Source organism: Onychomys torridus, chromosome 2 (assembly GCF_903995425.1).
Source record: "Onychomys torridus chromosome 2, mOncTor1.1, whole genome shotgun sequence".
In the NCBI taxonomy this organism is placed as follows: Eukaryota; Metazoa; Chordata; class Mammalia; order Rodentia; family Cricetidae; genus Onychomys; species Onychomys torridus.
In genome coordinates this window covers 149,390,125-149,403,666 of record NC_050444.1, presented here as the reverse complement: position 1 = coordinate 149,403,666, position 13,542 = coordinate 149,390,125, and positions in this window count along the sequence as shown.

The window sequence follows — 13,542 nt, the reverse complement described above, 5'->3', positions numbered from 1 at the left end:
AGAAACCCTGTCTCAAAAAACCAAAAAAACAAAAACAAAAACAAAAACAAAAAAACCAACCAACCACTGGTGGTGGTGGCGCATGCCCTTAATGCCAGCACTCGGGAGGCAGAGGCAGGCAGATCTCTTTGAGTTCCAGGCCAGCCTGGTCTACAGAGCGAGATCCAGGAAAGGTGCAAAGCTACACAGAGAAACCCTGTCTCAAAAAACCAAAAAAACAAAAACAAAAACAAAAACAAAAAAACCAACCAACCAAACGAATGAACAAATGAACAAATGAATCCCACAGGAAGCCAGAGTGGTGCACACTTGTAATTCCAGTTCTTTAGTAGCTGAGGCTGGAGGATAGCCTTGAGTTTGAAGTCATCCAAGGCTATAGAAGGAGATCCTGTCTCAAACAAAGAGAAAACTCTGGCTGTTCCTCCCATGGAGTTTCTCCCACTCACAGGAATTCTATCTTTTCACTTTTCCTTGATAAATTTAGATTAACTCTGCTAAAAAAAATCCTAAGTCATAGTCCCCCAAGTACTTAATCAAAACCCCTTAACTTTCACCTCCGATGTGCCGGCCTGCCATTATGCAAGAGTCTTCTGACCTTGGATGTTCTCTCTGAGTAGTGTTGCATCTATAGACCCCTAACTGCGGTTCTAGACTTCAGTCTCTGTTGGTCCACACTGTATCTGGGGTTGAGCCCCATTTCTCCTCTCTTGTAATAGTATTCAAGGAAGTCACCACAACCTGGTACAGTGGCACCTGCCTAGACTCCTAGCTCTCTGGAGGCTGAGACAGAGGATTCAGGGGTCAAGGCCAGGGCCCGAGAGAGATAGTTCACTGAGAAAGACCTTAAGTTCCGTCCGTCCCTAGAAACACCTTCACAGAATTGTCCTCTGACCTTCACCCATGTGTAATGTGGCATGTGTACTCCCTCCCCCTACACAAATAATAAATAAATAGTAAGTTCAAGGCCAAGGCCAGCCTGGGCCTTTTCCAATGAGAGACATAGAGACAGAGACAGAATCAGAGACACAGAGAAAACCATCCTGAGGTCTGGACCTAGTGGGCACACCTTTAATCCCAACACTCAGGAGGCAGAGGCAGGCAGATCTTTGTGAGTTTGAGGTCAGCTTGGTCTACAGAGCGAGATCTAGGCTAAAGGAAGAGGAGGCAGGAGAAGAAACCACCCTGAACAAAGTGAAGGCAGAACCCTGGTCCTGTGCAATTGTTACAGGAACTGGGTCAGGGGGAGGTGGTTCCCACTACCAGACTTGCTGGGGCAGAGGTAACCAAGCAACCTTAGGGCCAGTGGCTGCAGGTTCACTCTGGGCAGATGCCAGACTGTCTAAGATGCAGTCCAGACCCAAAGCTGGCTGGAGAAGCCCTGGAGAATCTCATCTTGGGCTTCCTGAAAGAGGAAGAGGACAGAACCATTGCATAGTTTTCCACTGGAGGCTTCAGAAGCTCGCTTTTGTCTTCTCCTGGACTCTGCTCACACACCATGGTGAACCTTTCAAGCAGGCCTCAGCCTTGGACTTACTTTGCTGCTCGCGTCTGCACTGGTCGATGGTAGTTGAGAATCCTGGGCAGGCTCTTCATCCTCCATGCCCTCAGCTGATCTCTGCTGGCCTGGCCCCTGTCATGTCCGTGCAGCCAGAATCTGCCTCATCCTGGTTTCTTTCCTAGTTCCCCACCTACTGCTCCTCAACTGTGAGCTCCATCTTGCGGATGCTGTTGGCTCTTCATTCATTTTGGCCAGCCCCTCCCCCACTCCCCTTGGACCTAGAGTTCCTCCTTGGCCTGTGACAGCCCCTGCTGCACGCCTGTCTCTGGCTTCCCTTGAATAGTCATCTGACCAACTTTACAAGTTATGTGTCACGCTGGGCAGTGGTGGTGCACGGCTTTAATCCCAGCACTCGGGAGGCAGAGGCAGGCGGATCTCTGTGAGTTCGAGGCCAGCCTGGTCTACAGAGTGAGTTCCAGGGCAGCCAGGACTACACAGAGAAACCCTGTCTCAAAGAACCAAACCAAACCAAAAGAAATAATGTCACAAATAATTTTATCGTTTGACTTTTTTTTCAGTTTTCAGATTTTATTTTCACCATTATTGTTATTATTATTACTAATTGTGGGAGGCTGCATGTGCATGCCATATAATGAGTATGCAGAACAGAAGACAACTTTGTAGGTTCTGGGGACAGAGCTCAGAGGCAAGTGCTTTTATTCATTCAGTCGTCTTGCTGGCTCAGATGTTTTTATTTTAAAGACAGGGTCTTACACAGTAGCCCATGTTGGTCTGTACTCCCATCAATCCTCCTGTCTCAGAAGTCTCAAGTGCCAGGAATTTTATTTTATTTTATTTGTTTTTCAAGACAGGATTTCTCTGTGTAGCTTTGCTCCTTTCCTGGATCTCGCCCTGTAGACCAGGCTGGCCTCGAACTCAAAGAGATCTGCCTGGCTCTGCCTCCCGAGTGCTGGGACTGAAGGCATGCACCACCACCGACTGGCCAAGTGCTAGCATTAATAGGTGTGTATTATGCCCTTCCAGACACGGTCTCAGGGAGTTGCCTAGCCTGACCTTGAACTCAGTTTGTAGCCCAACCTAAGTTTGGAGCTTGGAATCCTTTGACCTCAGTCTTCTAAATAGCTGCAGAGACAAACAGGCCTGCACCATCAGGCACAGCTAAGGTAACAGTATCTCTAAGGACAGATTTCAGAACCTGTGACAAGGCAAATGAGGGGCTGGGGAGTAGCTCGGTGGCAAGAGCATTTTCAAACTGAATTCTGGCAAAAAGCTGGGCATGGCCAAGTGCATGCCCGCAACCCCAGCACTGACTGGGGTGGGAGCAGACAGGAAGATGGATAAGGCTTGTCAGTCAGCCAGCTTGGGTATGTGGGAGTGGGGTGGGGTGGCAATAGGTGGGGGGGACGATAGTTAGTTTCACGTTCATTGACAGTTCAGTCTCAAGGGGACTAAATAGAAAGTGATAGAGCAGGATGCAAATTGTTAATGGTCAGGAAAAAAGCTGAACATGAAGATTAGATTCAGAGGTTTTGTTTAAAAAAGAAAAGGAAAAAGAGAAAATAGATATGAGGTAGATCACTGAATCTACCCTGAGAAAAAAGATAAAGAAATAATAGGATAAATGGGTAGATCACTGAATCTACTCTAAAAAGAAAAAGGATAAGATATAAAAATGACAAAAGGTAGACTACTGAATCTATTATGAAAAGAAAAGATAGGATAAGTAATGAAAAATTTTTCTCTGAGTTTATCAAATGTTAATGGACTAGACATCATTAATGTAATCTTGACTGTGTATATTGTATATACTTATTGGATATGATTTTTCTTGTATTAGTTATAACCTTTTTTAAATTTTAGACAAAAACAGGGGAAATGTGGTGGGTATTGTGTTCCTGAAATATTGTGTGCTCCCCAAAATAAACATATCTGGGGTCAGAGAACAGACAGCCACTAGAACAGAGCCAGAAATGGTGGCTAGAAAATGGGAAGAGTAAGCCATAACAAGAGTTGGGCGGTGGTGGTACACACCTTTAATCCCAGCACTTGGGAGGCAGAGCTAGCCAGATCTCTGAGTTCAAGGCCACTTTAGAAACAGCTAAGCATGGTGACCCACGCCTTTAATCCCAGGGAGTGGGGGCAGAAAGAAAAAGGTATATAAAGCGTGAGGACCAGGAACTAAGGAGGAAAAAGCATGTAGTTAGTTAAGCATCTGGTTGGTTAAGCGTTCAGGCTTTGGAGCAACACAGTCCAGCTGAGAGCCATTGGGATGAGGACTCAGAAGCTTCCAGTCTGAGGAAACAGGATCACCTGAGGAACTAGCAAGGTGAGGTAGCCATGGCTTGTTCTGTGTCTCTGATCTTCCAGCATTCACCCCAATAACTGGCATCGGGTTTGAGTTTCATTAATAACACTTAAGATTCATACTACATCCCTGAGGTCCTTTTCTGTCACACTCAAAGACACTTATGCACACACACACATACACAGAGGGGGGCCGGACAATCAGTAATGGACTGGGCATGGTGGAACACACCTTGAATCTCTGTGTTCAAGGCAGCCCGGTCTACTCAGTGAATTCCAGGCCAGCTGGGACTATGCAGCAGACCCTTGGATGGATGAGAAGGCAGTGGTGGAGGAAAGTTTGGGTCAGAGAGAAAGTTCTGGGTTGGTCCCAGCCTTGTTTTGGCTGTGGGATCTTGAATGAGTCAGGCTCTTAGGTTCATCTCCAGAAGGTCAAAACTCTTTCTCTGAGAGTGTAGGGAAAAGGGGCCAGCCAAAGAAACCCACCCTGGCCCTGGAACCCAGAGCCAGTGAAAGAAACACTTTATCCCTGAACCCAGAACCTAAGAAACACACCCTCACCCTGAAACCAGAGCCAAAGAAACATTTTGTCTCTAGAATTAGAGCCAGTGAAAGAAATATGCCCTGGCCTTAGAATTAGAGCCAAAAAGCTGGGAAGAAAAAAAAAAAAAGAAAAAGCCAGTGAAAGAAACACAGATTGGATCTGACCCTGACCAACAAAACTAACCAATCCCTGAGCAGGAAAAACTAACCAATCCCTGAGCAGAAAATCTTCTCCCTTGAGAAGCTCCGCCCCTAAGAAGCCCTCTATAAGCCCCTCTGCTTGTTCAGGTGTTGAGGTGTTGGCTGTGCTTTCCCACCCTGGCAGAGGCGGCCACTCTCCTGGACTCCTCCATCCCAAATAGATCTTGCTTAAAAGAGTCTTGGGCCGCCGGCGGTGGTGGCGTACGCCTTTAATCCCAGCACTTGGGAGGCAGAGGCAGGTGGATCTTTGTGAGTTCAAGGCCAGCCTGGGCTACCATGTGAGTTCCAGGAAAGACACAAAGCTACACAGAGAAACCCTGTCTCGAAAAACCAAAAAAAAAAAAAAAAAAAAAAGAGTCCTGGGGCGGGGCAGTGGTGGCGCAGGCCTTTAGTCCCAGCACTCGGGAGGCAGAGCCAGGCAGATCTCTTTGAGTTTGAGGCTACAATGAACTACAGAGTGAGTTCCCGGAAAGATGCAAAGCTACACAGAGAAACCCTGTGGGAGGGGGGAGAGAGCGAGGGGAGGGGGGACGGGAGTCTTGGGTGAAGATCTTCATTTACCAGCGCAGAACAGAAGAACCTTGCTGAGACATCCTTTTGGGTGCTGAGCAAGGCAGAGCAAAAAAAAAGGAACAACCTTTTCCTGGAATCGGAGGAGATTGCTGCATTTCTACAGAGGTTTCCCCGTTAGCAGAGCGATGTTTTCAATACAGGGTTTCTCTGTGTAGCCCTGGCTGTTCTGGAACTCACTCTGTAGAACAGGCTGGCTACACTTGAACTCCCAGAGATCCGCCTGCCTCTGCCTCCTGCATGCTGGGATAAAAAGTGTGCCACATCGCTGCCCATGCCATGGCACTCTCGTGGGAGTCAAAGAAAAACTCGAGAGTCAGTGCTCTGCGTCCACCACGTGGGGCCCAGGGACTGAACATCAGGCTTGGGGGCAGCACTTTCATCTGCTGAACCACCTCACAGGTCCAGGCTCACGGCTTAGTTCTCCTCTGTGCAACATCTAATTCAATGTCAAGGACTGAAATGGGACTCAGGAAAAACATTTAGATGGCCTGGATGATACCTCCCTACTCAGGCTGACACATCGAGCCAGTTATGCCCACTCATGAATGAAAACAGGATAAAAACAGAACATCCTTAAAAACACATTTAAAAATTCCCTGCATTCCAGAGCGCGTCTAATGCAAGCGCCCTAATTTTGGACTTTAAAACCTAACCCCCTGTTTTCTTTCCAGAGAGTTTGCCAGGGTTGTCCCAAAGGAGGGAGAAGACTCTGGAGGCCACTCCCACAATCTTTCTTCAGGGTCAGTCTGCAGGGTACCACAGGGAGGTGGGGCCACTTGAAAGCTGAACTCTCTCGGGACAAGAGACTGTAGAAACTTAGAAACTTGTCTTTTGTGTGACCTGACCCAGAAACTCTGGGGGAGTTTGAGCAAGATCGTGATGTTCAGAGGCAGCAGCTTATGAGAGTCCGTTGGGAAAATGTCCACAAGTCTGGGAACCTAAGGAAGGGATTATTGGCTGTGCTCTTTCTGATTAGTACACCTGATCTTCCTTTTCAACACTGGGGAGCAAATTCTAGAACCCAGATAGCATTTCTCAAATTTATTGGCCTAGTGCTAATGGCAGCAGAGGGGGGGGGAGGGGAAGAGAGAGAGAGAGAGAGAGAGAGAGAGAGAGAGAGAGAGAGAATCTCCTCTTGCTCCCAGCAGTCAGCTGAGACTTTGCATATCACAGAGCTGAGTCCCAAATAAGGACAGGGAACATTTCCTGTTCTCCAGATGCTGAGGCAGCCATTCCTGCACATTTCTTGTTTTGCTTTTGTGTTTTTGAACTGATGTTGTTGTGTTGTTGATTTATTCTATTTTATTTTATTTTTCCTGTGTTGAGGCAGGATCTCATGTCGCCCAGACTGGTGGAAGAGTCACGTGCATGTGAGTGTGAGCACCTACTATATATCCCAGCTGGACTTGATCTCACCGTCTTCCTACCTCGGATGCTAATGTTATGATCACAGGTGTGCAACACCAGATCCAGTCTAGGAGTTTTGGTTTTTCGAGACAGGGGTTTCTCTCTGTAGCTTTGGAGCCTGTCCTGGAACTCGCTTTGTAGACCAGGCTGTTTTCGAACTCACAGAGACCACCTGCCTCTGCCTCCCGAGTGTTGGGATTACAGGCATGCGCCACCACTGCCCAGCTGTTTTTTTAAAAATTTAATTAATTAATTTTTCTATTATCAGCTTGATACAGTATAAATTCTTATCTTAATAGTGTAATGTTTCATTGAGGCTTGCTCAGTAATTGAGGAAAACCAAATTTATTATAAGCTACGTCCTGCTAGGTAGCCTCCCTGGTTCTGTGGGTTGCAGTCTGATTGTCCTTTGCTTTATATCTAGTATCCACTTATGAGTGAGTACATACCATGTTTGTCCTTCTGGGTTTGGGTTACCTCACTCAGGATGATATTTTCTAGTTCCATCCAATTGCCTGTGAATTCATGCTGTCACTGTTTTTCTCTGCTGAGTAGTGCTCCAGTGTGTATATGTACCAGTCTAGGATTCTTACAGAGTTCAATTTGAAAAGGAAAAAGGAAGGGGATGCTCTGAGTTACTCCTAAGGCAGAGGCACGAAAATTGCCTAAGCCTGGGATCCAGAGAGTTCTCTCCTATGATTTAACCTGCCTAATTTCCATAATGTGTCTGAAAAGAGCCTTGATTAACTGTAAAAGTGGGGGAAAACTGCTTCCATGTTATAAGGTGGAATTTGGGGCTACCTCAAATATGGACACTCATATTTGGTTCCAGAATAAACTCCTTCATCCCTTTTGAGGTGAAAGTTGTGGTTTTGCATCAACTTGTCCATTGAACAAGCTTCTGGGTATGCAGTTCTCTGGAAGAGGCTGTACTCAGCCCTGGGTACACCTCACCTGTTGGCTGTCAGGTTTGTTAAGGCTGTGACCCTGTCAGACACTCTCAGTTCCTTTGTTTAGTTTATGATTTAAAGAAGTTTTTGTTTTTGTTTTGTTTTGTTTTGTTTTTTAAGCTGATGATCGAACCCAGGGCCTTGTGCTTGCTAGGCAAGCGCTCTACCACTGAGCTAAATCCCCAACCCCTAAAAAATGTTTTTAACTACCTTTTCTTTAGTATAGGGGAGGGCTAATGCTCAGAGGTCAGAGGCCAACTCTTGGGAGTCAGTTCTTACTTTACAGTGTAGGTCATGGGTGTCAGGTTGATGGGCTTGGCAGCAAGCACTCTTACCCACTGAGACTGCTCACCAGCCCTAGTTTCTGATTTTTTTTTCTCTGACTGTAACAAGAGCCTGAAAAACCCCAGGTGGATGCCTTCATTTGCTCTCTGATATCTGAGACCCCTTCAGCCTTGAATATCACCAATAAAATCCATTAAAAAAAAAAGCTGAAGCCGGGTGGTGGTGCACTCCTTTAATCCTAGCACTGCAGAGGCAGAGGCAGGAGGATCTGAGTTCAACCTGGTGTACAGAGTGAGTTCCAGGATAGCCAAGGCTACGTAAAGAAACCCTGTCTTAGAAAAACAAAAAACCAAAAGACAAACAAAAAGCCTGATGTGGTACCTGTACTTCTAGGGGGTTGAGACAGGAGGACCCCTGCAGACTAGGGGCCACCCTAAGCTACACAGTAAGATTGTTGTTATCCATGTGGATCAGAGTCTAGAGGGACACAGATTTTCAGATCCTTATGTCCCTAAACAAAGAACCTGACACATGGTTGAGGATGGAAATGGAGGCAGAGGCAGGCAGATCTCTGAGTTTGAGGCCAGCCTGGTCCACAGAGTGAGTTCCAAGACAGCCAGGGCTACACATCGAAACCCTAGAGAGAGAGAGAGAGAGAGAGAGGAACAGACAGAGAGACTAATGTGTTGCTCATAGTAAAGTGCTCAGCACTCATTATTATCGTGCAATTAAAATGTTTGTTTTTTTCAAAGAGTTATTTATTTATTTTGTATACAGTGTTCTGTCTGCATATATCCCTGCAGGCCAGAAGAGGACACCAGATCTCATTACAGATGGTTGTAAGCCACCATGTGGTTGCTGGGAATTGAACTCAGGACCTCTGGCAAAGCAAGCAGTGCTCTTAACCCCTGAGCCATCTCTCCAGCCCCATAAAATGTTTGTTTTTTGGGTGGTGTTGGGTTTGAACCTAGAGCCTTGTGCATGTTAGGCCAGCAATATACCACTGAGATGTATGTCCTCAGCTTAGAAGTGTTCTTTTGGAGTGTGCAAAAGATGATGCTCATGAATATTATGTGACATCTCCAACAAAGCAGACAAAGACAAAGAAATGACTGGACAATCCAAGCATGAGACACTGGGCTCCACAGACCACAGCTGGATCCTGAAGCAGGAGAGTCTGTGAGTTCCAGGGCAGCCTGCACCACATGGGAGACCCTCCCCCAAGGAGAGGGTCAGCTGGTCCTGGCAAGTCGGTTCACTTCCTCGGACTTGGTGAGCTGTAGACTCCCTCGTTGCCTGCCATTCCCAAGAGCAGAAACTGCACTTTCTGTCAACTAGGCTAAGCTGGTTTAATCATCTATTAAAACAATGAAAATCTGCTTAGGTTTTTTTAATGCAGCAAAATATGGACTGTGTCCAAAGGATCTTGACTTGCAAAGGCTCTTCCTGAACCAAAGCCATAAGCCAGCAGACAAACATTGGCTGGTTTTAGTCCATGGAAAATTCCAGATGTTTGTAGCTTATCAACTGACAAGTTGACAGCCAAGGAAGATGCTGATTTCAGTGAATCCGGAGACCTTATTAGCGCCATATTCTGTGGAACAAAGAGCTGTCCCTTGGGGCATATTGTATAAGAAGCCATATATAGTATGTGACCTTAAAGACACCACGAAAAAACTATTTTGGTTATTTCATTAGCTCTTTATACAGATCCAAAGTCAGAGGAGCAGCCATTACTAACAACAACAGTGCTTCCAGAGCTGGGACTTAATTTGTACCCTGATGGTGGAGACTTAAATAGACACATAATTTCTTTCCTTCTTTCTCCCTTCCTTCCTTCCTTCCTTCCTTCCTTCCTTCCTTCCTTTCTCTCTCTCTCTCTCTCTCTCTCTCTCTCTCTCTCTCTCTCTCTCTCTCTTTCTTGTTTCCACAGACAGGGTTTCTACAAGTAGCCCTGGATGTGGTGGTATTGTGTTTCCCAAAATATTGTGCACCCTAATAAATTATCTGGGGTCAGAGAACAGAACAATATTAAACATAGAGGTTAGGCAGTGGTAGCACACTTTAATCCTAGCATTCCAGAGGCAGAGATCTACCTGGATCTCTGTGTGTTCAAGGATACAGCCAAGCATGGTGACTCACGCCTTTAATCCCAGGGAGTGATGGCAGAAAGCAGGAAGGCATATAAGGCGTGAAGCATTTGGCTGGTTAAGCTTTTAGGCTTTTGAGCAAGAGTTCAGCTGAGATCCATTTGGATGAGGACTCAGAAGCTTCCAGTTTGAGGAAACAGGATCAGCTAAGGAACTGCCAAGGTGACAGCCTATTCTGCTTCTCTGATTTTCCAGCATTCACCCCAATACCCAGCTCCAGGTTTGTTTTTATTAATAAGAACTTTTAAGATTCATGCTACACCTGGATATCCTGGAACTCACTCTGTAGACCAGGTTGGCCTAGAACTCACTGAGATCTTCCTGCCTCTACCTCCAGAGTGCTGGGATTAAAGGCAGACATCACCATCGTCTGGCCACACAGAGATTTTCTTTCTTTTCTTTTCTTTTTGTGGGAGTGTGTGTACATCTGTTCATGTGGGTACACATGCATGTAGATGCTTTTAGTAACTAAAAGTAAATATTGAGTATCTTCTCAGTCATTCTCCACATTATTTTTTGAGACAGGGTTGCTTATGGAACCCAGAGCCTACTGATTGGCTAGGCTGACTGGCCAATGAGCTCCAGGAATCAGACTGTCTCTGCTCTCCTCAATTCTAGCACTGGGGTTACATACATGCACCTCAGAGCCTAGCTTTCTTAAGTCAGTTCTAGGGAGCTGAATTTAGATCCTCATGCTATGTCTAAAGCTTTTAACAGTCCCTCTTCCGGGCCTCTGGATACATAGTTTCCAGGAGTATTGGTAACATGTATCAAAAACCTTACTGCTTTCTTTCTTATTTTATTATTATTAGTAGTAGTATTTTGTTTTTTTTCAAGACAGGGTTTCCTCTGTGTAGCCCTGGCTGTCCTGCATCTCGCTCTGTAGACCAGGCTGGTCTCCAACTCACAGAGATAGATACCCCTGGCTCTGCCTCCTGGGTGCTGGGATTAAAGGCGTGTATCACCACCACCTGGCTCTTTTTTTTTTTTAAAGATTTATTTATTAGGTATACAGTGTCCTGTCTGCATGCCAGAAGAGGACACCAGATCTCATTACAGATGGTTGTGAGTCACCATGTGGTTGCTGGGAATTGAACTCAGGACCTCTGGAAAAGCCAGCAGCCAGTGCTCTTAACCTCTGAGCCATCTCTGCAGCCCACCTTACTGTTTTCTTTACTTTTCTGGTGCTGAGATAAAGATTGTAGTGCACTCAAGGCAGGAACCTGAAGGCAGGAACTGAAGCAGGGGCGGCAGAGGAACATTGGTACTGCCCTCTCCACATGGCTTGCTCAGCTTGTTTTTCCACACAACCCAGGCCCACCTGCTCAGGAGTGGCACCACCCGCAGTGGGATGGGCCTTCCCATTCAATCATTAATCAAGAAAATGCCCAGCCGGGTGGTAGCGGCGCATGCCTTTGATCTCTGTGAGTTCGAGGCCAGCCTGGTCTACAGATCGAGATCCAGGACAGGAACCAAAACTACACAGAGAAACCCTGTCTCGAAAAAAACAAAAAACAAACAAACAAAATGAAAGAAAGAAAAGAAAATGCCCAAAAGACTCGCTTCCAGACCAATCTGATGGAGGCATTTTATTGGCTGTGGCTTTCCTCTTCCCAGATGACCCTAGCTTGCATCAAGTTGACAAAACAAGTAGCCAGTATTTAACCTATGTTTACCTCATGACCTAATGTCTTTACAGCTGGGAACTTACTGGAAATTTATCTAAGGAAGTAAAAATTTATAAAAAAAAAAATCCAGGCCAACATATAATAGCAGAAAACTGTAAACAGTGGCTGACTGTAAAATTAGTGACATATGGTCATAGCATAAAATCTAATAATCACTCATGTATGTTTGTATATCTGTGGAAAAACATTCACCATATAGTGATGTTTTCAGAAGCATAGATTACCTGGGCCAGGCGTGGTGGCATACACTGTAACCCCAGCCCTTGGGAAGTACTAGCAGCAAGGTCATTCGAGGTCATTCTTAGCTGCAAAGCAGGTTGGAGGCCAGTCTGAGGTCCATGAGGTCCTGGTCAAAGAACCCACTCCCAAAACAAACCTAAGCTAAACAGCCCTGGGTGTTTAGGAAATGCTTTCTCCTGTGTTGTGAGCTACACAGGGAGCAGGGACTCCTTACACACAGCTTCATGACAAGGGCCTGCCAGAGAGTCACTCAGAACAGTGGCTGAACTAGAGAGACACTGGACTCAGCTGTACTGGAGCACTTCTGGACCCACCCCCAAGACCCTGAATGTGGGGTGGCATTCTGTATCTCAGGCTGCAGAATTCTTTAAGGTCTTGAAGGCTGGGTCCCTCCCAGAGCATCATGAAGCGATGGGAGTTTCCCACCGACTTCCTGTGCTCGGTTTGGTAATTAGTCAGATGACTGAGCAAGTTCTTCGGAATGTGTGACCCTGTACAACCAGCCCCAGATGCTTCCCCAGGAAACAAATGCACAGTGTTAGAAGGAGGTGTGGTTTTCATACCAGTTTGGTAACAATCCGGGAGCCCTGCATCTCCTAGACTAGAAGGCCTGGTGCTTCCCTTTACCATTTTGGCAGGTATGGATTTTCTGATAAACTGAAGCAAGCCATCAGCTGGCAGGCCTGCAGACATTCAAGCTGACCCCAAATTTATAAACAAGCTTAAAGAAGAAAGAATAAACCTTAAGCGACCAGTCTACAAGCCAATTAGTATACTAGACAACTTGTAAAGGTGTGGTCCATGGGGTGAGCTTGCCAATCCCCCTGGCCCTCCAGAGTTTAAATAACACTAGACCTCAGCTGCCACTTGGCCTGTCCTTTTAAAAACATGGGCTGGAGAGATGGCTCAGAGGTTAAGAGCACTGGCTGTTCTTCCAGAGGTCCTGAGTTCAATTCCCAGCAACCACATGGTGGCTCACAACCATCTGTAATGAGACCTGGCGCCTTCTTCTGTATATATAATAAATAAATGAATAAATGAATAAATAAATAAATAAATAAATAAATAAATAAATAAATAAATAGATAAATAAAAAGTTTCAAAAACAACAACAAAAAACCCCGTGTTCTTAGCCAGGCGGTGGTGGCACATGCCTTTAGTCCCAGCACTCGGGAGGCAGAGGCAGGCGGATCTCTGTGAGTTCAAGGCCAGCCTGGGCTACAGAGTGAGTTCCAGGGCAGGCTCCAAAGCTAGAGAGAAACCCTGTCTCCAAAAAAACAAAAACCAAAAACAACAACAACACATTCTTTTGGGGCTGGAGAGATGGCTCAGTCTTGGGGGGTAGGGGGGAAGAAGCAGGCAGATCTCAAGGAGCTCAAGATCAGCCAAGGCTACATAGTAAGACCCTGTCTCAGAAGAAACAAAAACAATGTTGTCTTGTTAGCTATTTGCCCCCAATGTATTGAGATCTGCATCCATAGAGAGGCTGCATCAGTATTTTCTTTCTTTTACCCCCCACTCCTATCCCCATAGCCCTGGCTGTCCTGGAACTCACTCTGTAGACCAGGCGGGGATCAAAGGTGTGTGCCACCAGGCCTTGCTAACATTTTTCTACTTAACCTGAGAATTGTGTTTAGATTGTGACTGGATTGTGTTTGTGGAACTGATTTTTTTTTTATTAA